Source organism: Zeugodacus cucurbitae, chromosome 3, assembly GCF_028554725.1.
Source record: "Zeugodacus cucurbitae isolate PBARC_wt_2022May chromosome 3, idZeuCucr1.2, whole genome shotgun sequence".
NCBI lineage: Eukaryota > Metazoa > Arthropoda > Insecta > Diptera > Tephritidae > Zeugodacus > Zeugodacus cucurbitae.
Window position 1 is genome coordinate 38,126,031 of NC_071668.1, and position 6,724 is coordinate 38,132,754.

The 6,724-nt window shown below is 37.3% G+C and overlaps 1 long non-coding RNA gene across 1 annotated transcript; it reads right to left on the reverse strand.

Annotated features, from left to right (window-relative positions):
• Window positions 1-4,651: 4,651 nt before the first annotated feature.
• On the reverse strand, window positions 4,652-6,464 carry LOC105220118 (uncharacterized). Its single transcript, XR_852279.3, has 4 exons — window positions 5,886-6,464; window positions 5,446-5,831; window positions 5,291-5,393; window positions 4,652-5,235 (listed from the first exon to the last, which is right to left on the reverse strand). It is a non-coding gene; the product is annotated as an uncharacterized LOC105220118 (long non-coding RNA).
• Window positions 6,465-6,724: the final 260 nt, after the last annotated feature.

Consider the following 6,724-nt stretch of genomic DNA (forward strand, 5'->3'; position numbering starts at 1 on the left):
GTTGGTACGATGAGAATTGTCGTTCCGCAGTGGAGAGAAAACAGACTGCCTACCTCGCAACGTTGCGATCGACCACAACACGTTCGGGGTGGGATAGATATCGAGAACTGAAGAGGGAAGCGAGACGCATTTGCAGACGTAAAAAGAAAGAGGCTGAAATGCGTGAGTATGAAAAGCTTGAAAAGCTGGCCGACATTGGTAATGCTCGAAAATTTTATGAAAAGATGAGGCGATTTACAGAAGGTTTCAAGACCGGAGCATTATCATGTAGGTACCGAGGAGGTAATCTGGTAACGGATGTCCAGAGCATACTGGGATTATGGAGGGAACACTTCTCCGACCTGCTCAATGGCAGTGAAAGTACAACACCAGGAGATGGCGAACCCGATTCCCCAATCGATTACCATGGAATATATATTCCATTACCCGACCATGAAGAAATTCGAATAGCAATTACCCGCTGGAAGAACAACAAAGCGGCGGGGCCGATGGATTACCGGCCGAGCTATTCAAATACGGCGGCGAAGAACTGATAAGGTGCATGCATCAGCTTCTTTGTAGAATATGGTCGGAAGAAAGCATGCCTGACGATTGGAATCTTTGTGTGCTCTGCTCAATCCATAAGAAGGGAGACCCCACAATATGCGCCAACTACCGTGGTATAAGTCTCCTCAATATCGCATATAAAGTTTTGTAGAGCGTATTGTGTGAAAGACTAAAGCCCACCGTCAACGAACTAATTGGACCTTATCAGTGTGGCTTTAGACCTGGAAAATCTACAATGGACCAGATATTCACCATGTGCCAAATCTTGGAAAAGACCCGAGAGAGAAGAATCGATACTCACCATCTTTTTATCGATTTTAAAGCTGCCTTCGATAGCACGAAAAGGAGCTGCCTTTATACCGCGATGTCTGAATTTGGTATCCCCGCAAAACTAATACGGCTGTGTAAGCTGACGTTGAGCAACACCAAAAGCTTCGTCAGGATCGGGAAGGACCTCTCCGAGCCGTTCGATACCAAACGAGGCTTCAGACAGGGTGACTCACTATCGTGCGACTACTTCAATCTATTGCTGGAAAAAATAATACGAGCTCCAGAGCTAAATAGAGAAGGTACAATCTTCTACAAGAGTGTACAGCTCCTGGCGTATGCCGATGATATTGATATCATCGGAAGCAACAACCGCGCAGTTTGTTCAGCGTTTTCCAGACCGGATAAAGCAGCAAAGCGTATGGGTCTGCTGGTGAATGAGGACAAGACGAAATATCTCCTGTCATCAAACAAATAGTCAGCGCACTCGCGTCTTGGCTCCCACGTCACTGTTGACAGTCATAACTTTGAAGTTGTAGATAATTTCGTTTATCTGGGAACCAGCATTAACAACATCAACAATGTCAGCCTTGAAATCCAATGCAGAATCACTCTTGCCAACAGGTGCTACTGTGGACTGAGTAGGCAATTGAAAAGTAAAGTCCTCTCTCGACGAACCAAAATCAAACTCTATAATTCGCTCATTATTACCGTCCTGATGTATGGCGCTGAAGCGTGGACGATGACAACATCCGATGAGACGAGCTCTGAAAGTATTCGATGCAGTACCCGCTGGAGGAAGCCGCGGAAGAGGACGGCCTCCACTCCGGTGGAAAGACCAAGTGCAAAGTGACCTGGCTTCACTTGGTGTTTCCAGTTGGCGCCAAAAAGCAAAAAGGAGGAATGAGTGGCGCGCTCTGGTGGATTCGGCTATAATCGCTTAAATCGGTTCCTATGCCATATATATATATATATATATAAATAATATAAAGAAATGTAAATGAATTTAAAAAAATGAATAAAGGGTGATTTTTTAAGAGCTTGATAACTTTTTTAAAAAAAAAAACGCATAAAATTTGCAAAATCTCATCGGTTCTTTATTGGAAACGTTAGATTGGTTCATGACATTTACTTTTTGAAGATAATTTCATTTAAATGTTGACCGCGGCTGCGTCTTAGGTGGTCCATTCGGAAAGTCCAATTTTGGGCAACTTTTTCGAGCATTTCGGCCGGAATAGCCCGAATTTCTTCGGAAATGTTGTCTTCCAAAGCTGGAATAGTTGCTGGCTTATTTCTGTAGACTTTAGACTTGACGTAGCCCCACAAAAAATAGTCTAAAGGCGTTAAATCGCATGATCTTGGTGGCCAACTTACGGGTCCATTTCTTGAGATGAATTGTTCTCCGAAGTTTTCCCTCAAAATGGCCATAGAATCGCGAGCTGTGTGGCATGTAGCGCCATCTTGTTGAAACCACATGTCAACCAAGTTCAGTTCTTCCATTTTTGGCAACAAAAAGTTTGTTAGCATCGAACGATAGCGATCGCCATTCACCGTAACGTTGCGTCCAACAGCATCTTTGAAAAAATACGGTCCAATGATTCCACCAGCGTACAAACCACACCAAACAGTGCATTTTTCGGGATGCATGGGCAGTTCTTGAACGGCTTCTGGTTGCTCTTCACCCCAAATGCGGCAATTTTGCTTATTTACGTAGCCATTCAACCAGAAATGAGCCTCATCGCTGAACAAAATTTGTCGATAAAAAAGCGGATTTTCTGCCAACTTTTCTAGGGCCCATTCACTGAAAATTCGACGTTGTGGCAGATCGTTTCATCATTCATGATGAAATGTCAAAGCATACTGAGCATCTTTCTCTTTGACACCATGTCTGAAATCCCACGTGATCTGTCAAATACTAATGCATGAAAATCCTAACCTCAAAAAAATCACCCGTTATAAATTTAAGTTTTAGAGTTTAGATTTGTAAATAATGTAAAGAAATGTAATACCCGGTTTCACAGTTCGTACTTTGGTTGTGCTTAAGATAAGACAGGAAAATAGTGTTTTACAGTTCATATTTAAGTTATGCTTAAGTACTGAAAATGGGAGACTTAAGCAGTGCTTAAGTAACAGCTGATTTTTGTTTTGATATGCGTAGAATTTTGAATTATTTGTCAAAAGAATAAAATAAAAAATTATTTACTGAAAAAGAAAATATGGAATCGCTTGAATTCTATGGCGGTTTTATAATTTTCAACGACTTGTAATAGGTGCCCCGAATCGCAAGCGGTCAATTTCGGTGTTCTTTTATTGTTCACCTTCATTTTCAATATTCTTTTTAATATTTTTTCAACCCAATTTTATTTTTTATCAATAGAAATTTCCATTTGTCAAACATAATTTTATACATGGCATTCGTAAAACATATGTTTTCCATTGTGCCACCATATTTAATAATAATTAATTTTATAGAAAATAACCATCGACTGTGAAACGCAAACGACTACTCAGTACACAACAATGCTTAGCTAAGATTTTATTTGGGCAGAACTCAAGCACGAACTGTGAAACCGGGCATAAATGAATTAAAAAAAAATTAATAAAAATGTAAGTTTTAGTTTTAAGATTTGTAAATAATGTAAATGAATTTAAAGAAATAAAATGTCAATGAAGAAATTAATATAAGAACAAGTAAGGAAAGGATAAGTTCGGGTACAACCGAACATTTTATACTCTCGCAATTTATTTAGAGATTTACCTATATTTTCGGTGAAAAAATTACCCTTAGGCACTGAGTTCTTCATGTTTGATATCAGGGGCCTTGAAAAGTCGTGGTTCGATTTTGACAATTCTTCCACAAATGATGTCACAGCTCAAATACAGTATTTGTTTAAGGTGTTATTTCGCTATCTTTATTGGTTCCTTATGTATACATTATTAAGTGAACGAATCAGAAGAATTCAAAATTGAGTTATATGGGAAGTAGGCGTAGTTGTGACCCGATTTCCACCATTGTCATCAGGTTGTCAAGAAAATATTGTCTACCGAATTTCATTGAAATCTGTCGAGTAGTTCTTGAGATATGGTTTTTGACCCATAAGTGGGCGACGCCACGCCCATTTTCCATTTTGTAAAAAAATCTCAGTGCAGCTTTTTTCTGCCATTTCTTATGTAAAATTTGGTGTTTCTGACGTATCTCGTTAGTGAGTTAACGCACTTTTAGTCATTTTCCACCTAACCTTTGTATGGGAGGTGGGCGTTTGGTTTATATAGCTCTATTGGTTTGCGAGATATGTACAAAAAACTTATTTGGGGACGGGGTCACGCCCACTCCCCCCTCCCTAATGCGATCCTATGTTCCAAATTTTATTTTCATAACTTTATTTATGGCTTAGTTATAGCTCATTGTGTTTTTGGTTATCACCATTTTGTGGGCGTGGTAGTGGTCCGTTTCCGCCCATCCTCGAACTTAACCTTCTTATGGTGCCAAGGAACACGTGTTCCAAGTTTCATTAAGATATCTCAATTTTTACTCAAGTTGCAGCTTGCACGGACGGACAGACGGACGGGCAGACAGACATCCGGATTTGAACTTTACTCGTCACCCTGATCACTTTGGTATATATGTATAACCCTATATCTTACTCGTTTAGTTTTAGGACTTACAAACAACCGTTATGTGGACAAAACTATAATACTCTCTTAGCAACTTTTGTTGCGAGAGTATAAAAAGAATGTATGAATTGAAAAATATTTATATAAATAAACTTAAAAAATTTATATATATGTAAATATACATATAAAATACAGAAATATTTTTTTTTTGTAGTGGAATAAATAAGAATAAATAAATAAATAATTTCAAAGGTGAATGTAATAATTGACCGAAATGTGAAACAAACTCTTGTCTTATTTATTCAGCTCTTGAGTTAACATTTCCACAAACGTAGGAGACGTTTCCTGGTAACTGCCGAGTTTCGTTTTGGATTGTTGTGCTGAAATCCACTTTTCATTAATTTCAACATTTACCTCATTTAAAAAGTTGTGCAAAACGCAGCGTGTTTTGATCTCTCTCCTGTTGACTATGTGGTTATCCAAGCCTTTGCCAAACCGTCTAAACCTTGCCTTTAAATGACCGAAAGCATTCTCCACCACTCTTCGACATTTCGAGAGAACATAGTTAAGTTTTTTTTTATCCAAAGGTTGATTTATACGAAAAGGGTAGGGTTTCATCAAATGTTCATCTTATTTGAACGAAGAGACGCCCAATAAAACTACTGAGGCATTACTTGACGAAATTTGTCTACTCATGTCTATAATAAACTAGATTGTGCCAACTGGCTTTTTAAAAATGAACTCTCAAATATTGAAGAGTCATTACAACGGCCTGGACTACCAACGTTGATGTATATAATGCGGCATCTATAAGATTAAAGAAATACATTAGGTGTTAAAAGATCTTCATGAAAAAACTTACCTTGCATCTACTAAAGCCAAAAAAACTATGGAATACCAGCCTTTGTAATTGTAGTAGTCAACAGCATCTTCTGCCGCGGGGCGAACTTCTATATGACAATCATCTAAAACTTAAAAATATATAAAAAGTCCACCGTAAAAAAATTAACTTATTACCTATAGCTCCTAACACTTGAAGGAAACCCAATGATTCAAAACCATTTATATACTCTCGCAATTGAAATTCGTTAGTTGGGATTGAAATTCGTTAGTTGGGAGTTTCTTCAAATACAATGGCCACAAACATCGCCAAACTTCATGGCAGAACTCAATTAGAATGGAGCAGACAGTGCTTTTTCCAATTCCGAACATATTTCCAATTGCAATAAAGCAATGCGTTTTTCTAATTGAATTGTTTTCCGGTAGTTAGTGGTTTTCTTCTCCAAGCCTTTCAACATAATACACAATTTATTTAAGGATTTGCGCTTGATTCGGAAGTTGCTTTTAAAAAATGCATCTGAATTCACCTGGCAATCGACTTCTCAAAACATTTGGCCACGAGTCTGAATTATATACACATTATAATAATACATATATTTATATACATATGTATGTACCTTCATCCAAATAGACCTTGTTGAAGTTGCTCCATGTTGAGTATTATGTGTGCATGCAACGAACGTTTCATTGCTAAGCGGTTCAAATCAAACAATTCCTCAATAATAATATTTATAAAAAAAGGAAAATTTTTATAACAAAGTACGACATTACAATATTTTCCTTTAATAAATACTTTGTATTTATATAATAATATTTGTGTTTATGCCTGAATGCCAAAAACAGCTGATTCGTAAATTTCCAACGGCAGTGAGAATAGGGCAGTTTTGTTAAGCGTTTAAATGTAATCTAATTACTTCTATTTTTCCGTCGGAACATGATGTTACATTCAACATAAAATTATTTCCAAATACGAAGTTTAAATACGCCAAGAAATTTGTGATTGATATATTCGATCCAAATGACCAGCCTAAAATCTTAATTACTGAACATACGCGCTCATCGCGCCGCACAAGAAAACGTAAAACCAATTTTGAACGACTATTTTTTTTCTAAAACTGGAGAAAAAAGCAAAAGATATGGTCGGAAATTGCAAAATCGTTCAAAGTCAAAGTATAATAGAAACCGTCAAAGGCAAAAGAGAGCTGAAACGCAAATTCCATCGTGTTTAGGAGAAATCCCTCATATTGATATATTTTCTACATATTCAAAATATTTTTTAACATTTTTAGACAAGTTTTCCAAATTTGCAGTTGTGAAAACTATAGCCTCTAGAACAATTGTAGATAGAAAGCCGCAACTCATTTAACTTTTGAACATTTTATCTAATGCAAAATCATTTATTGTGATAATGAGAAGTCACTAAATTCACATACCGTCCGATATCTTCTTGACAATA